This window comes from Vulpes vulpes, chromosome 12, assembly GCF_048418805.1.
Source record: "Vulpes vulpes isolate BD-2025 chromosome 12, VulVul3, whole genome shotgun sequence".
Taxonomy (NCBI): Eukaryota; Metazoa; Chordata; class Mammalia; order Carnivora; family Canidae; genus Vulpes; species Vulpes vulpes.
In genome coordinates, this window is record NC_132791.1 from 79064627 (window position 1) to 79082142 (window position 17516).

The following is a 17516-nucleotide window of genomic DNA, read 5'->3' on the forward strand; positions in this document are numbered from 1 at the left end:
AAAATTTAATACCGTGTGGAAGGCATATCTTAATATGAGATATAAAAAATAAGAAAGCACTTAGAAAAAATAGATTGTTTTTGTCACTTCGATATGCAAAGATTCCTTAAATAGGACACAAAATCACTGAAGAGAAAGATATATTAAAATTAAGAACTTCTGTTCACCAAATGACATCATTAAGGGAGTGAAAAGGCAAGTCACAGACTGGGAGAAGATAGTTATAATACAAAAAAATGCAAAGGGCTTATATTGGAATACATAAAGAACTCCTACAAATTTATAAGAAAAGGTAATTCAAGGGAAAAAAATATTTGGAGACTTGAACTGACACTTACTGAAAGGATATCCACAGGGAGAGCAAACATTTGTTCTCAACCACATTTTTTCATCAGGCAAATGTGAATTAAAACCATAGTGCAATACCATTATGTGTCTACCAGAATGGTTGAAATGAAAAACTATCACTTCTAAATATTAACAAGAACATGAGTAACTGGAAGGCTCATCACTGCAAGTGGGAAAATAAATAGATAAAATCACCTTGGGTGAGAGTCTTTGGTATTGTACATGTTGAATAAAATATGCCCTATGATCCATAAATTTCACTCCTGGGCTTGCTTAGGATAATGGCAATCTAGTAACATAGAAGTATTAAGATACGTGATAGGAAAGAAGGCTACAAGAATGTGGATAATTCCAGTCATCATAAGCAACATTAGAAATCCATCCTACTTTCTGATCTTGAGTTGATGTGTACCTAACCTTGAGAATAAGCCTCATCGTTCAATTTGCTCAACCAAAGAAGCTGCCCAATTAGGTATGAGTTATTTTCTGAACTCCCATTTTGCTTGATGACTACATAGCTGAAGGCAATTTTATTGTCTAAGAATATTCTAGATCATAAATTTATGTTGATTTTTTTTTTGCCTTTAACATTTGAAATATTTTATTTGTTGTTTGGAGCAAAGTCAGAGATTAATTACAGATTATATATTTTAGTGTAGGGTAGAAATCCTTATGGGAACTGATGAAATTGGGTGTCTTGGATCCATCATGGTAAATAATTTTTTTTATATTTTAAAGATTTAATTTATTTGAGAGACAATGAGACAGAGAGATCATGAGGTGGGGGGCAGGTTGCAGAAGGAGAAGGAGAAGCATTTATGGGGCTCCATCCCAAACACAACAGGACTATCACAACCTGAGCCAAAGGCAGATGCTCAACTGACTGAACCACCCAGGCACCCCTATATCAGACTTTTAACAATTCATTTTGAATACTTGGGAGGTCAGACAACCGTGGTAAAGTCTGAGACACATTCTGATATGGGTTAGCTTGGGAAGGCCCTGTGATCATACAAGAATAACCGTAATGGTGCACATTTAACAGACACAGAGGTTGTTAGGAATTGCTATTAAAATTTAATTGGCTTCACTCTGGGTGTAATTAAACAAATAATGTAATGGTTTCTGTATATATAGATTTATGAGAAAATAATTGGATGATAGTTTATATTATTAGTCCTATGTTCCTTTATATCCCTGACAGGCTATGAATTTCTTTGAGGCTCTGTGACAAAAAAACAAGCAGCTAACTGTTGAGAGGTAGACCCAATTAAGGCATGTTGATGTATTGAAGTTCATTCTAATAGTGGGATCTAAGGCCAAATGGCAAACTCAACAGTTGGAAAGATTGTCAGCCATTACAATTGTCTGATAATAGCAAATAAAGTAATTTAAAAGTTTACAAAAAGGAAGTCTATATAGAGAAGGACAAAAAAGGATTTAGCCATTTTAATAGTTTAGTATTAAAACTAAACCCATGCACATTACAGGAAAACATGATTTCATGGGTATATACCCTGGAATTCAAGAGTAGTATTTGCGTTTACAGAAACTCAATATGGTTCTCTCCTAAGTAATGCTAAGTTTGTTTTTTATTGATGTCTTTTCTAGTACATTCAGTCTCCTGGATATATATTATGTAGATGCATGTCTACTGGTGTCTTTTTTGGAAATGTAACTTGTTCTTGCCAAGCATATATCACTGTATGTGACATTTATTTTTTTTTTTTTAAATTAATTTTTATTGGTGTTCAATTTACCAACATACAGAAAAACACCCAGTGCTCATCCCGTCAAGTGTCCACCTCAGTGCCCGTCACCCATTCCCCTCCAACACCCGCCCTCCTCCCCCCTTCCACCACCCTAGTTCGTTTCCCCGAGTTTGGAGTCTTTATGTTCTGTCTCCCTTCCTGATATTTCCCAACATTTCTTCTCCCTTCCTTTATATTCCCTTTCACTATTATTTATATTCCCCAAATGAATGAGAACATACACTGCTTGTCCTTCTCCGATTGACTTATTTCACTCAGCATAATACCCTCCAGTTCCATCCACGTTGAAGCAAATGGTGGGTATTTGTCGTTTCTAATCGCTGAGTAATATTCCATTGTATACATAAACCACATCTTCTTTATCCATTCATCTTTCGATGGACACCGAGGCTCCTTCCACAGTTTGGCTATTGTGGCCATTGCTGATAGAAACATCGGGGTGCAGGTGTCCCGACGTTTCGTTGCATCTGAATCTTTGGGGTAAATCCCCAACAGTGCAATTGCTGGGTCGTAGGGCAGGTCTATTTTTAACTCTTTGAGGAACCTCCACACAGTTTTCCAGAGTGGCTGCACCAGTTCACATTCCCACCAACAGTGTAAGAGGGTTCCCTTTTCTCCGCATCCTCTCCAACATTTGTTGTTTCCTGCCTTGTTAATTTTCCCCATTCTCACTGGTGTGAGGTGGTATCTCATCGTGGTTTTGATTTGTATTTCCCTGATGGCAAGTGATGCAGAGCATTTTCTCATGTGCTTGTTGGCCATGTCCATGTCTTCCTCTGTGAGATTTCTCTTCATGTCTTTTGCCCATTTCATGATTGGATTGTTTGTTTCTTTGGTGTTGAGTTTAATAAGTTCTTTATAGATTTTGGAAACTAGCCCTTTATCTGATATGTCGTTTGCAAATATCCTCTCCCATTCTGTAGGTTGTCTTTTAGTTTTGTTGACTGTATCCTTTGCTGTGCAAAAGCTTCTTATCTTGATGAAGTCCCAATAGTTCATTTTTGCTTTTGTTTCTTTTGCCTTTGTGGATGTATCTTGCAAGAAGTTACTGTGGCCGAGTTCAAAAAGGGTGTTGCCTGTGTTCTCCTCTAGGATTTTGATGGACTCTTGTCTCACATTTAGATCTCTCATCCATTTTGAGTTTATCTTTGTGTATGGTGCAAGAGAGTGGTCCAGTTTCATTCTTCTGCATGTGGATGACCAATTTTCCCAACACCATTTATTGAAGAGACTGTCTTTCTTCCAATGGATAGTCTTTCCTCCTTTATCGAATATTAGATGACCATACATTTCAGGGTCCACTTCTGGGTTCTCTATTCTGTTCCATTGATCTATGTGTCTATTTTTGTGCCAGTACCACACTGTCTTGATGACCACAGCTTTGTAGTACAACCTGAAATCTGGCATTGTGATGCCCCCAGCTATGGTTTTCTTTTTTAAAATTCCCCTGGCTATTCGGGGTCTTTTCTGATTCCACACAAATCTTAAAATAATTTGTTCTAACTCTCTGAAGAAAGTCCATGGTATTTTGATAGGGATTGCATTAAATGTGTAAATTGCCCTGGGTAACATTGACATTTTCACAATATTAATTCTGCCAATCCATGAGCATGGACTATTTTTCCATCTCTTTGTGTCTTCCTCAATTTCTTTCAGAAGTGTTCTATAGTTTTTAGGGTATAGATCCTTCACCTCCTTGGTAAGGTTTATTCCTAGGTATCTTATGCTTTTGGGTGCAATTGTAAATGGGATTGACTCCTTAATTTCTCTTTCTTCAGTCTCATTGTTAGTGTATAGAAATGCCATTGATTTCTGGGCATTGATTTTGTATCCTGCCACGCTACCAAATTGCTGTATGAGTTCTAGCAATCTTGGGGTGGAGGCTTTTGGGTTTTCTATGTAGAGTATCATGTCATCGGCGAAGAGGGAGAGTTTGACTTCTTCTTTGCCAATTTGAATGCCTTTAATGTCTTTTTGTTGTCTGATTGCTGAGGCGAGGACTTCCAGAACTATGTTGAACAGCAGTGGTGAGAGTGGACATCCCTGTCTTGTTCCTGACCTTAGGGGAAAGGCTCCCAGTGCTTCCCCATTGAGAATGATATTTGCTGTGGGCTTTTCGTAAATGGCTTTTAAGATGTCGAGGAAAGTTCCCTCTATCCCAACACTCTGAAGGGTTTTGATCAGGAATGGATGCTGTATTTTGTCAAATGCTTTCTCTGCATCTAATGAGAGGATCATATGGTTCTTGGTTTTTCTCTTGCTGATATGATGAATCACATTGATGGTTTTACGAGTGTTGAACCAGCCTTGTGTCCCAGGGATAAATCCTACTTGGTCATGGTGAATAATTTTCTTAATGTGTTGTTGGATCCTATTGGCTAGTATCTTGTTGAGAATTTTTGCATCCATGTTCATCAGGGATATTGGTCTGTAATTCTCCTTTTTGGTGGGGTCTTTGTCTGGTTTCGGAATTAAGGTGATGCTGGCCTCATAGAACGAATTTGGAAGTACTCCATCTCTTTCTATCTTTCCAAACAGCTTTAGTAGAATAGGTATGATTTCTTCTTTAAACGTTTGATAGAATTCCCCTGGGAAGCCATCTGGCCCTGGAGTCTTGTGTCTCGGGAGGTTTTTGATGACTGCTTCAATTTCCTCCCTGGTTATTGGCCTGTTCAGGTTTTCTATTTCTTCCTGCTCCAGTTTTGGTAGTTTGTGGCTTTCCAGGAATGCATCCATTTCTTCTAGATTTCCTAATTTATTGGCATACAGCTGTTCATAATATGTTTTTAGAATCGTTTGTATTTCCTTGGTGTTGGTAGTGATCTCTCCTTTCTCATTCATGATTTTATTAATTTGAGTCTTCTCTCTCTTCTTTTTAATAAGGTTGGCTAATGGTTTATCTATCTTATTAATTCTTTCAAAGAACCAACTCCTGGTTCTGTTGATCTGTTCCACAGTTCTTTTGGTCTCGATATCATTTAGTTCTGCTCGAATTTTAATTAACTGTCTTCTTCTGCTGGGGGTGGGGTCCATTTGTTGCTTTTTCTCTAGTTCCTTTATGTGTAAGGTGAGCTTTTGAATTTGAGTTCTTTCCAGTTTTTGAATGGATGCTTGTATTGCGATGTATTTCCCCCTCAGGACTGCTTTTGCTGCGTCCCAAAGATTTTGAACGGTTGTATCTTCATTCTCATTAGTTTCCATGAATCTTCTCAATTCTTCCTTAATTTCCTGGTTGACCTTTTCATCTTTTAGCAGGATGGTCCTTAACCTCCATGTGTTTGTGGTCCTTCCAAACTTCTTGTTGTGATTAAGTTCTAATTTCAAGGCATTATGGTCTGAGAATATACAGGGGACTATCCCGATCTTTTGGTATCGGTTCAGACCCGATTTGTGACCCAGTATGTGGTCTATTCTGGAGAAAGTTCCATGTGCACTTGAGAAGAATGTGTATTCAGTTGAGTTTGGATGTAAAGTTCTGTAGATATCTGTGAAATCCATCTGGTCCAGTGTATCATTTAAAGCTCTCGTTTCTTTGGATATGTTGTGCTTAGAAGACCTATCTAGTATAGAAAGAGCTAGATTGAAATCACCAAGTATAAGTGTATTATTATCAAAGTATTTCTTCAGTTTGGTTATTAATTGGTTTAAATATTTGGCAGCTCCCACATTTGGGGCATATATATTGAGAATTGTTAAGTCTTCTTGTTGGATAGATCCTTTGAGTATGAGATAGTGTCCCTCTTCATCTCTCACTATAGTCTTCAGGGTAAATTTTAATTTATCTGATATAAGGATGGCTACCCCTGCTTTCTTTTGAGGACCATTTGAATGGTAAATGGTTCTCCAACCTTTTATTTTCAGGTTGTAGGTGTCCTTCTGTCTAAAATGAGTCTCTTGTAGACAGCAAATAGATGGGTCCTGCTTTTTAATCCAGTCTGAAACCCTGCGCCTTTTGATGGGGTCATTAAGCCCGTTCACGTTCAGAGTTACTATTGATAGATATGAGTTTAGTGTCATCATATCTATTCAGTCCTTGTTTTTGTGGATTGTTCCACTGAACTTCTTCTTAAAGGGGAATTTTAAGAGTCCCCCTTAAAATTTCTTGCAGAGCTGGTTTGGAGGTTACATATTCTTTCAGTTCCTGCCTGTCTTGGAAGCTCTTTATCTCTCCTTCCATTTTGAATGAAAGCCTTGCTGGATAGAGTATTCTTGGTTGCATGTTCTTCTCATTTAGGACCCTGAATATATCCTGCCAGCCCTTTCTGGCCTGCCAGGTCTCTGTGGAGAGGTCTGCTGTTACCCTAATATTCCTCCCCATAAAAGTCAGGGACTTTTTTTCTCTTGCTGCTTTAAGGATCTTCTCCTTATCTTTGGAATTTGCAAGCTTCACTATTAAATGTCGAGGTGTTGATCGGGTTTTGTTGATTTTAGGGGGGGATCTCTCTATTTCCTGGATCTGAATGCCTCTTTCCCTTCCCAGATTCGGAAAGTTTTCAGCTAGGATTTGTTCAAATACATATTCTGGCCCTCTGTCCCTTTCGGCGCCCTCGGGAACCCCAATTAAACGTAGGTTTTTCTTCCTCAGGCTGTCATTTATTTCCCTTAATCTATCCTCATGGTCTTTTAATTGCCTGTCTCTTTTTTCCTCAGTTTCCCTCTTTGCCATCAGCTTGTCTTCTATGTCACTCACTCGTTCTTCCACCTCGTCAAGCCTCGTCGTTAGGACTTCTAGCTTGGATTGTATCTCATTTAATTGATTTTTAATTTCTGCCTGATTGGATCTCAATTCTGCAGTCATGAAGTCTCTTGAGTCCTTTATGGTTTTTTCTAGAGCCACCAGTAGCTGTATAATAGTGCTTCTGAATTGGCTTTCTGACATTGAATTGTAATCCATATTTTGTAACTCTGTGGGAGAGAGGGCTGTTTCTGATTCTTTTTTTTGAGGTGAGGTTTTCCTTCTAGTCATTTTGCTCAGTGCAGAGTGGCCAAAAACAAGTTGTATTGGGAAAAGGAGAAAAAGAGAGAGAATGAAAGAAAAGAGAAAAAGAAAAAAGAGAAAGAAGAAAAAAAAGGGGGGGGAAGAGAAGAAAAAGAAAGAAAGGAGAAAAAAGAAGAAAAAGGGGGGGGTGGGGGACGCAATCAGAAATCAAGAAGAAAGAGAGAAAAGAAAAAAAAAAAAGCACAAAACAAAACAAAATAAAAAACAAAAAAACAAAACAAAACAAAAAAAACACGGGGGAGTATCTTCCGATTCTGTGTTCTTTAAGTCCCTTGACTTCCCTTGGAACTTGTCCCTCTAGCTGGTCTTCTGGGGGAGGGGCCTGCTGTGCTGATTCTCAGGTGTTAGCACTTGGGGGAGCTGCTCTGCCCCTGCCTGGTGCAGGGCTCAGTGGGGGTTGTTCACCCCGTGAGGCCCCGGGAGGAAGCCACAGTGGCGGGGGCAGCTCTGGGACCCTGAAGTCAGCCCCCGCAGTAGCTCCGGGGCTCTCCGTCTGCAGGGCCTGGGGGCTCCCGGGCGGGGCCGCTGATCTGCTCAGTTCCAGGCAGGAGCGTCCTTGCTGTCCTGGGCCCTCCCGGCCTCTGCCTGTCCCGGGGGGAGGCCGGATCCTGGGCTGTGTCCCGGCGCCCTGTGCTCCGGGGCCTGCGCTGTTGGATTCGCGCTCCCGGCGGTGCAGCCCCCTCCGCGGAGCCGCCACCCGAGCCCCTCCGAGCTGTTCCCGGAGTCGCGCCGCCCCCTCCGGGCTGAGCTTCTTCCTCCGCCCGAGCCGCCGCTGCCGAGCTGTTCCCGGAGCCGCGCCGCCCCCTCCGCGGAGCTTCTTCCTCTGCCCGAGCCGCCGCCGCTGAGCTGTTCCCGGAGCCGCGCAGCCCCCTCCGCGGAGCCGCCGCCCGAGCCCCTCCGAGCTGCTCCGGGTCCCGCCGAGCGCTGCAGCCCTTAGGGAGCTCGGGGGCTCTCCCGGGGCGCAGTTCCTCTGTTACTGTCCCCGGGAGCCCGAGGACGTCCCCGCCTTTCTGGGGATCCTGCTCCAATTCCCCGGGAGGCCTTTCCCCCGGGAAGGTCGGTGCAGCTCCTGCTCCTCCGGGACGGGGCTCTCCTGTCCTGGGGACACTCGCCCCGGCCTCAGCCCGGCTCCTCGCGGGGCCCCTCCCCCTTGGAGGCCTTTTGTGTCTTTATTTCTTTTTCCCCGTCTTCCTACCTTGATAGAAGCGCGGACTCTTCTCACTGTAGCGTTCCAGCTGGTCTCTCTTTAAATCTCAGGCTGAATTCGTAGATTTTCAGGATGATTTGAATGTTTTCTAGGTAATTTGTTGAGGACAAGTGACTTGGAGACCCTACTCTGCCGCCATCTTGCCCCTCCCCCCGAATGTAACAGCTGTGACATTTATTTTAACAATATGTGATATAATCATAATGTGACAATGTAGAGTGTCAGTTCAGAAGTATAGTATAATATAAGACTCATAAATTTTCTTGCAACAAATTTATGAGAACTCAGAAGAGTTTATAGGAGTTTGTTTTATGTAGATTTTGGATCATTAGGACTAAGGGTAAAATTTAGGCCAAGTAGATTAAACTTTTCTGAAAAATTGGATTGTGTTGATTTAGAATATTGTAAGTCTGTTCTTCCAGAGTTTTGAAAACTTTATTCTATTTTAGGATTCTGTTCATAACTGCTTAAGTATTTCATTTTATAAGGTGGATTTCTCTTTTACTAGTGATGAGGGAACAGAAAGCTGAGAACAAAGCAGAAGCTGAACACCCCACCACCACCACCACCATGAGATAGATGTGTGTGACATTCCTCAGGCACTTCTGGCTGCCCTAAAGCTAAGGAAAGGAAAAACAAATAGTGAACTTATAGAGATCACAATCCTGCAAGACAAAAGTCTCCCTCAGTTTACAAATGTCTTAGTAATTTACAAGAACAAAGCATTTTTATCAATAAACTAACTTCCACAAGGAAATGTATATACAATTAAATGTCCTTATTACCTGCAGCCCATGACAGATACTTGAAGTGGGCAGACTGTCACATTCCTCCAGGAAGCTCCCAACTGTTTTCACTTGAATGCCTGGCTAGAGGGAAAAACCACCTTAGCTGGACAATGGCAAGACCTCCAGTATCTTGCAGGTCCTCTTTAGTATATGAAAGTTCTCTTGAAAACCTTTTCCTCCCTTCCTCCCCCAGCTCCCAAGTATATAATCAAGCCCAGGGCAGGAGCTCTTCCTGCCCACAGGTCCTGTCCCCATGCTTTAATAAAACTACCATTTTACACCAAAGTTGTCTCAAGAATTCTTTCTTGGTCATTGGTTCTGGACCTCACCTCACCAAACCTCACCTATATTCCAAAACACTAGTGAGTGTTGAAGATTTTCCCAGATGACAGAAACATAATTCATAATCATTTGGTAACAGAATGTTAGCCAATCTCACCAGACTATTTTCAGCTATTATTAAGACATATTGTAAGGGCTTGTGATTTGGGCCAGTGAATGAAATCCATTTGTAAATGTTCAGATAATTCTAAAGATAGGGGTTCTGATCCTTTTCATATCTCTATAGTTTTTCTTGGGTTATGATACTAATAGACAAAGGAAGATTTGGTCACCAGTTCAGACAGTGGAGGCCGAGAAAATTTAAGGCCATTCTACCTTAAGTTCAGGGTTAGCACAAGTCCAGCCATCCCAGGCCCCTGTGAATAAGAGCTGAAATTTACATTACTTTAGTTACAGGAAAAAACAGCTTAGAGCTTAACACCCTAGAAAGCCCCATATCAGAATGAGAACAGAGCTTAATGCCCTTGAAAGCCCCATATCAGAATATAAACAGAACTTGGGAAATTCCTCTACCCCCTCTGGAGGTTCCCTAGACCAGCCCATAAAACTAAGCTGGAACCCACCTCGGTGTCCAAGTCCCTGCTCCGTTGTGTCGGGTATACTTGGACCCAAGCTCGAGCTTGTAAATAAACCCTTGTGTGTTTGCATCGGTGTCGGCTCCTTGGTGGTTTCTCGTATACATAATCTTGGGCGCAACAAGACTTTGTTAAAATTTTGCTACCACTATTTTTGGTTGGCAAAATAGGAAGTATCTGAACTCCTTTCTTCCCATGGACACACTGGATGTACAACTAACAACTAACATGGAGCAGCACCCTCTGAAAGAAATCTAGAAATTAGCAGAGAAACTCTTACACATCAGGTTGATGTGGTTTGGAGTGTTGGAGTTCAGAGCCAATGGCCAGAAAGAATTCTTGAGATGTCTTTGGTGCAAAAGGTAGTTTTATTAAAGCAGGGCAGAAAGAGCTGCACTGGGGTCATGAGGAGTGACTGTTTATATATTTTCTATCCTATGGAAGGGAGGGTGATGTTAGGGCTCTAGGAAATTGAGTCTTTAGGTTTTTGGAGATTGCTTTTTATTTGCAAATCAAGACAATTGCAAGCTGATGGAGATTCATATCTTGCATGACTGTGATTTATCTCAGTAAACCATTTGTTTTTCCCTTTCCTTTGTTCTAGGGCAGCCAGGAATGCTTAAGGAATATTTCACACATCCTATATGGTGAGGTGGGGGGTTGCAGGGTGTTAGCTTGTGCTTTGCCCTCAGCTAGTCTTCTCCCTCATCAAAGGGAATGAGGAAAATACATTGAAAGGGTAGAAAAAGGCTGAGGCACATGCTTGCCATAAACCTCATTCCTGGTATAGAGCCTTATAAATGGAAGGATAACTCTCAACTCCCAGCTTCTCCCTGAAAGGCGAAGGGTTTGGACCCAATATTTAGTGCTCTAACTTTTAAAATTCCCACCTGAGGGATGTATCCCCCAAACACTTAGTTCTCAAACCCAACAGGGCTTCTGTCCACATGACTGACAAGGCTTAGAAAACAAAGAAACAGATCTTAGTGGGCACTAGGAGGTTCACCAGGGCTATTCCCTCAGGGCTCAGTGGGAGCAGACAAAAAATACCTACTAGTCTTTTGCTGAAAGGGATCTATTTATACATATTAAAAGGGCACTTTTCTTCAGTCTTTTTGTTAGTGTATAGAAATGCCACTGATTTCTGGGCATTGATATTGTATCCTGCCACATTGCCAAATTGCTGTATGAGTTCCAGCAATCTTGGGTGGAGTCTTTTGGGTTTTCTTTTCTTTCTTTTTTTTTTTCTTAATTTTCGAATTTTTTATTATGAAAACTTCAAATATATATGAAGGTTGGGTTTTCTATATACAATATCATGTCATCTGTAAAGAGGGAAAGTTTGGCTTCTTTTTTTTTTTTTTTTTTTTTTTTGCCAATTTGGATGCCTTTTATTTCTTTTTGTTGTCTGATTGCTGATGCTAGGACTTCTAGTACTATGTTGAATACAGTGGTGAGAGTGGACATCCCTGTCGTGTTCCTGATCTTAGGGGAAAGGCTCCCAGTTTTTCCCCATTGAGAATGATATTTCGCTGTGGGCTTTTCATAAATGGCTTTTAAGATGCTGAAGAATGTTCCCTCTACACTCTGAAGAGTTTTGATCAGGAATGGATGCTGTATTTTGTCAAATGCTTTCTCTCCAGCTATTGAGAGGATCATATAGTTCTTGTTTTTTCTTTTGTTGATGTGATCTATCATGTTTATTGTTTTATGAGTGTTGAACCACCCTTGCATCCCGGGGATAAATCCCACTTGGTCCTGGGGAATAATCCTCTAAATGTACTGTTGGATCCTATTGGCTAGTATCTTGTTGAGAATTTTTGCATCCATGTGCATCAGGGGTATTGGTCTATAATTCTCCTTTTTGGTGGGGTCTTTGTCTGGTTTTGGAATCAAGGTAATGCTGGCCTCATAAAACAAGTTTGGAGATATTCCCTTCCTTTCTATGTTTTGAAACAGGGTTAGTAGAATAGGTATTATTTCTTTAAACGTTTGATGGAACTCCCCTGGGAAGCCATCTGGCCCTGGACTTTTGTGTCTTAGGAGGTTTTTGATGACGGCTTCAATTTCCTCGCTGGTTATTGGCCTGTTCAGGTTTTCTGCCTCTTCCTGTTCTGGTTTTGGTAGTTTGTGGTTTTCCAGAAATATGTCCATTTCTTCTAGATTGCCTAATTTGTTGGCTTATAGCTGCTCATAATAAGTTTTTAAAATAATTTGTATTTCCTTGGTATTGGTTGTGATCTCTCCTCTTTCATTTGTGATTGTATTAATTTGAGTCTTTTTTCTTTTTAATATGGCTGGCTAGGGGTTTATCTTATTAATTCTTTCAAAAAACCAACTCCTGGTTTTGTTGATCTGTTCTACAGTTCTTCGAGTCTCTATTTCATTGAGTTCTTCTAGAATCTTTATCATCTCTCTTCTTTTGCTTGTTTTAGGTTTAACTTGCTGTTCTTTCTCCAGTTCCTTTAGTTGCAAGTTTATCTTGTGTATTTGAGTTTTTTCCAATTTTTTGAGGGAGGCTTGTTTTGCGATGTAGTTCCCTCTTAGGACAGCTTTTGCTGTATCCCAAAGATTTTGAATGGTTGTATCTTCATTTTCATTATTTTCCATGGATGTTTTTAATTCTTCTGTAATTTCCTGGTTGACCCTTTCATCTTTTAATAGGATGCTCTTTAACCTCCATGTGTTTGAGGTTCTTCCAAATTTCTTCTTGTGATTAAGTTCTAGTTTCAAAGCATCATGTTCTGAAAATATGCAGGGGACAATCCCAGTCTTTTGGTATCAGTTGAGACCTGATTTGTGACCCAGGATGTGGTCTATTCTGAAGATAGTTCCATGTGCACTTGAGAAGAATGTGTATTCATTGCATTCAGATGGAAAGTTCTGTATATGTCTGTGAAATCTACTTGGTCTGGTGTATCATGTAAGGCCCTTGTTTCTTTGGTGATGTTTATCTTAGAATATCTGTCATTTGCTGAAAGCGCTGGGTTGATGTCTCCTACTCTTAGTGTACTATTATCTAAGTATCTCTTTACTTTGGTTATTAATTGATTGATACACTTGGCAGCTCCCACATTAGGAGCATAAATATTCATGATTCTTAGGTCTTGTTGGCAAGACCCTTTAAGTATGATATAGTGTCCCTCTTCATTTTTTACTAGAGTTTTTGGTATGAACTTTAATTTATCTGATATGAGGATTGCTACCCCAGCTTTCTTTTGAAGACCTTTGAATGGTAAATGGTTCTCCACTCTTTTATTTTTAGGCTGGAGGTGTCCTTAGTTCTAAAATGAGTCTTTTGTAAACAGCAAATAGATGGGTCTTGCTTTTTTATCCAGTCTGAAACCCTTTGTCTTTTGATGGGATCATTTAGCCCATTCACCTTCAGAGTAACTATTGAAAGATATGAATTTAGTGTCATCGTAATACCTATTCAGTCCCGTCCCTGTTTTTATAGATTGTTTCTTTGGGCTTCCTCTTTCTTTTACAGGGTCCCCCTTAATATTTCTTGCAGAGCCGGTTTGGTGGTCTCATATTCTCTCAGTTTCTGCCTATCCTGGAAGCTCTTTATCTCTCCTTTTATTCTGAACAACAGCCTTGCTGGATAAAGTATTCTTGGCTGCATGTTCTTCTCATTTAGTACCTTGTATATATCATGCCAGCCCTCTCTGGCCTGCCAGGTCTTTGTGGAGAGGTCTGCTGTTAATCTGATATTTCTCCCCATATAAGTTAAGAATCTCTTGTCTTGTGCTGCTTTAAGAATTTTCTCTTTATCTTTGGAAATTGCAAGTTTCACTATTAAATGTCGAGGTGTTGAATGGTTTTTATTGCTTTTTTGGGGGGTCCTTTCTATCTCTTGGATCTGAATTCCTGTTTCCTTCCCCAGATTTGGGAAGTTCTCAGCTATGATTTGTTCAAATATACTTTGTGCCCCCCCCGCCCCGCCTCTTCTGGAATCCCAATTAAATGTATATTCTTCCTTCTCAAGCCATCATTTATTTCCCTAAGCCTTTCCTCATGGAGTCTTAATCATTTTTCTCTTTTCTCCTCAGCTTCCTTTTTTCCATCAACTTGTCTTCTATGTTAGTCATGCTCTCTCCTCCACCTTATTAACTCTAGCAGTTAGGACATCCAGTTTGGATTGCATCTCATTTAATCTATTTTTAATTTTGGCCTGATTAGATCTCAATTTTGCAGTAATGAAGTCTCTAGAGTCCTGTATGCTTTTTTCCAGAGCCACCAGAAGCTTTAGAATTGTACTTCTGAATTGAATTTCTGACATGTATTGAAATCCAAATTCTGTAACTCTGTGACAGAGTATTGTTTCCAGTTTTTTCTTTTGTGGTGAATTCTTTCTAGTCATTTTGTCTAGTACAGAGTGGCTGTATGAGTGGGCTGAGTAAAAAATACCAACCACTACTTAAGTAAATACAACCTACATGATTCCAAAGAGGTCACAGACCAGGAAAAAAAAAAAACAGAACAAAATAAAATAAAATAAAATAAAATAACCACTAAAGTGAAAAACAAATTTCAAAACAAAGCAGTTTAAATTAAAAGCCAAAAAATGAAAACAAGAAGAGAAAAGTAAAAGAACAAAAAAGTAAAAAGAGGAGGAATGCCTGGGTGGCTCAAGCTCATCTACCTTTGGCTCAGGGTGTGATCCTGGGGTTCCAGGATCGAGTCCCACAGTGGACCCCCAGCATGGAGCTTACATCTTCCTCTGCCTGTGTTCTTCCTCTCTCTCTTTGTCTGTTATGAATAAATAAATAAAATCTAAAAAAGAGAGAGAGAGAGAGAGAGAAAGAGAGAAAAGGCTAAGTGATGCTGGTGGTGTGGAAGTGGTAGTGGAGAGAGCATGTAGTCTACCTGAGGGATTCTACAGGGTGATTCTCTTGGTTTGGAGTGTATTTTGTTCTGTATGTTAGAAGATGCTCAGTCCCAAATTTATATAAACCAGAAATACTTATAGAAGCCCTAACTTTGACCACCAAAATATAAACAACATAAAGGAGGGTGGCAGGATGGGAAGGAAGAGAGAATATAATCTCACAAAATGAACCAACACAGAGTTCCACTTGGTTCTGAGTGTATGTTGGTTGTGTTCTAGAAGGTACTAACTTCCACCATTAAAACAAAATGAGGCAGAAAAAATAAAAAATAAAAACCCATATCCTATATATTTACCAAAGTTAAATTGAATACGTTGAAGTGATCCAGAAGTGGAAAATATATCTAAGACATGTAATTGTAGAAATATGCAAGTAAAAAAGGAAAAAAAAACTTAAAAATGAAGAGCTGGTAAAATATTGTAGTTAAGGTGGGAAAAGGGAAAAAATATTGGAAGTTTTTAGTCTTATATAAAAATGATTTGTAATGGAAAAAAAAAAAAAAAACCAGGGACCCTCTAGTTCTATATACTATTTTCCCTCAGTCCTGGAGCTTTCCAGTGCTGCTTGGTCAATAAACTTGCTCTTCCAGCAGTTCTTTTGGAGGAGGGGTCTGCTATGCTGACTCTCAGGTATCTTTGCCTGGGCAGAGATGCCCTGTCCCCTGCCAGGTGCTGGGCTCAGTGTGATTTTTTTAATCCTGTGAGGCCTTTGTTCCCTGTGGCCCCACCTCTCCTAGGTACAAGGTGAAATCAAGAGGAAAAACATAATGATGGTGGCCAGATTTCCAGCTCTGGAGTCAAGCTCCACCTAACCTGCAGCTCCCAGTCTGCACTGGACTAGATGGTCCTGGCCCAGCACGGGTGCACTGATCTGTGCAGCTTGGGGGCGCCCTGTGGCAGGGGAGTTCTAGCTGTTCTGTGCCCTCCCTGCTTCTGCCTGTCCCAGGGGGAATGCAGGATCATGGGCTTTGTCTGCTTGGGTGCCCTAGGATCCTGGGCCCTGTGTCACTGGATCTACAATCCTGGGGACTGCCTCTTCCAAAGGGAATGGGACACAACCACTTCCTTCCATTGCCAGCCTCTAGGGTGAAGGCAGCTTTGGAGCCGGCCCACCTAACCCAGTGGGTTCTCCCAAATGCCCCGAGGGCTACAGCGCTCCAACCCTTTCCTGAGATTGGCCCGCGATTTGCAGTGAGCTTTCCCTGGGCACCCTTCCTCTTACAGTGATTCCAGGAATCTTGAGGCTTCACTGCCCCTCCTGTCATTTTGTCTGATTTCCCTGCTTAGCACTTTTTTTGTCAGGGAATACTCTGGCAGGGATTTTTTAAGTTCTTGCCTCTCCAAGGCTGGGCTTTCTTGCATCAGAAGCTTTTGTTGCTCTGCTGCTATATTCCTGCTAGTCATGGTTCCTTTCCCTTCCTTCCTTATTTATTTATTTCACCTTCCTACTTTGCTAGAATCGAAAAATTTTTCTCTCTGTTGCATTCCAGCTGTTCTGTCTTTAAATCTCAGGTTGGATTCATAGGTGTTCAGGATGTTTTGGAAGTTATCTAGGTAAGTTTGTGGGGCCAGGTGAGTCGAGGACCTCTACTCTTCCACCATATTGCCCCTCCCTCTGGCAGAAGTTTTTAAAGGTGCAGGGGCACCACTCCATAGCTGCTAACCCAGCCCAACTGTAGAGGGAGCAGGCAAAACCCCCTATCTTTCAGTTTCTCCCTGGAAGGGACCCAACTGCATACTTTCCCAGCTGTTGTCTGAGGGACTGGTTTGCAATAAGGTGGTGACTATAGTCCTCTACTTTGGGAAACTGCCTGGTCTTGGCACACTCCTAACTACTAGGAAGCACCAAGAACAAAGAGGGTAGTTTGAAAATCACAGAGGCTTAAGAAAACCAGGAGCTCAGGCCAAGCTGATTGACAGGGTTCATCTACACAAGATCACTCTGTCAAGATGGGGATAGGTGGTTATTATTTTTAATGTGCAGAAACCAACACAGAGTGTTGAGGAAAATAAGAAACAGAAATAAGTTCCAAACAAGAACAAGATAAAGCTCCAGAAGCTCACCTAAATGAAATGGAGCTAAATGGTTTATCTGATAGAGACTTCAAAATACTGATCATAAAGGTGCTCACCAAATGAGCATTTCAACAAAGACATGAAAAATTGCAAAAAGTTCCAAATAGAAATCACAGAACTGAAAATACAATAGCTGAACTGAAAAATTCAGTAGAGGGGCTCTACTACAGATAGATCAATGAAGAAAGGATCAACAAACTCAAGAACAGGGTAGTGAAATGCATCCAATCAGATGAACAAAAAGAAAAAGAATAAAGAAGAGTGAAGATTGCCTAGGGGACTTCTAGGACATCAAGTGGACCAGTATTTACATTATAAGGCTCTCAGAAGGAGGAGAGAGAGAGAAAGGGGTTGAAAATGTATTTGAAGAATAAATGGCTGAATACTTTTTAATTTGAGGAAAGAAATAGCTATCCAGATCTAGGAAGTTTACAGAGTTCCAAAAAAGTTGAATCCAAAGACACCCACACCACAATACATCTTAATTACATCATAAAAGTTACAAACAAGAAAATCTT

The 17516-nt window shown here is 40.8% G+C and overlaps 1 long non-coding RNA gene across 1 annotated transcript in view; it reads left to right on the top strand.

Moving 5' to 3' along the window:
- LOC112920502 (uncharacterized) overlaps nucleotides 1-17516 on the top strand; it is a 203163-nt gene that overhangs the window by 66208 nt on the left and 119439 nt on the right. The gene's annotated exons all lie outside the window — the stretch shown is intronic.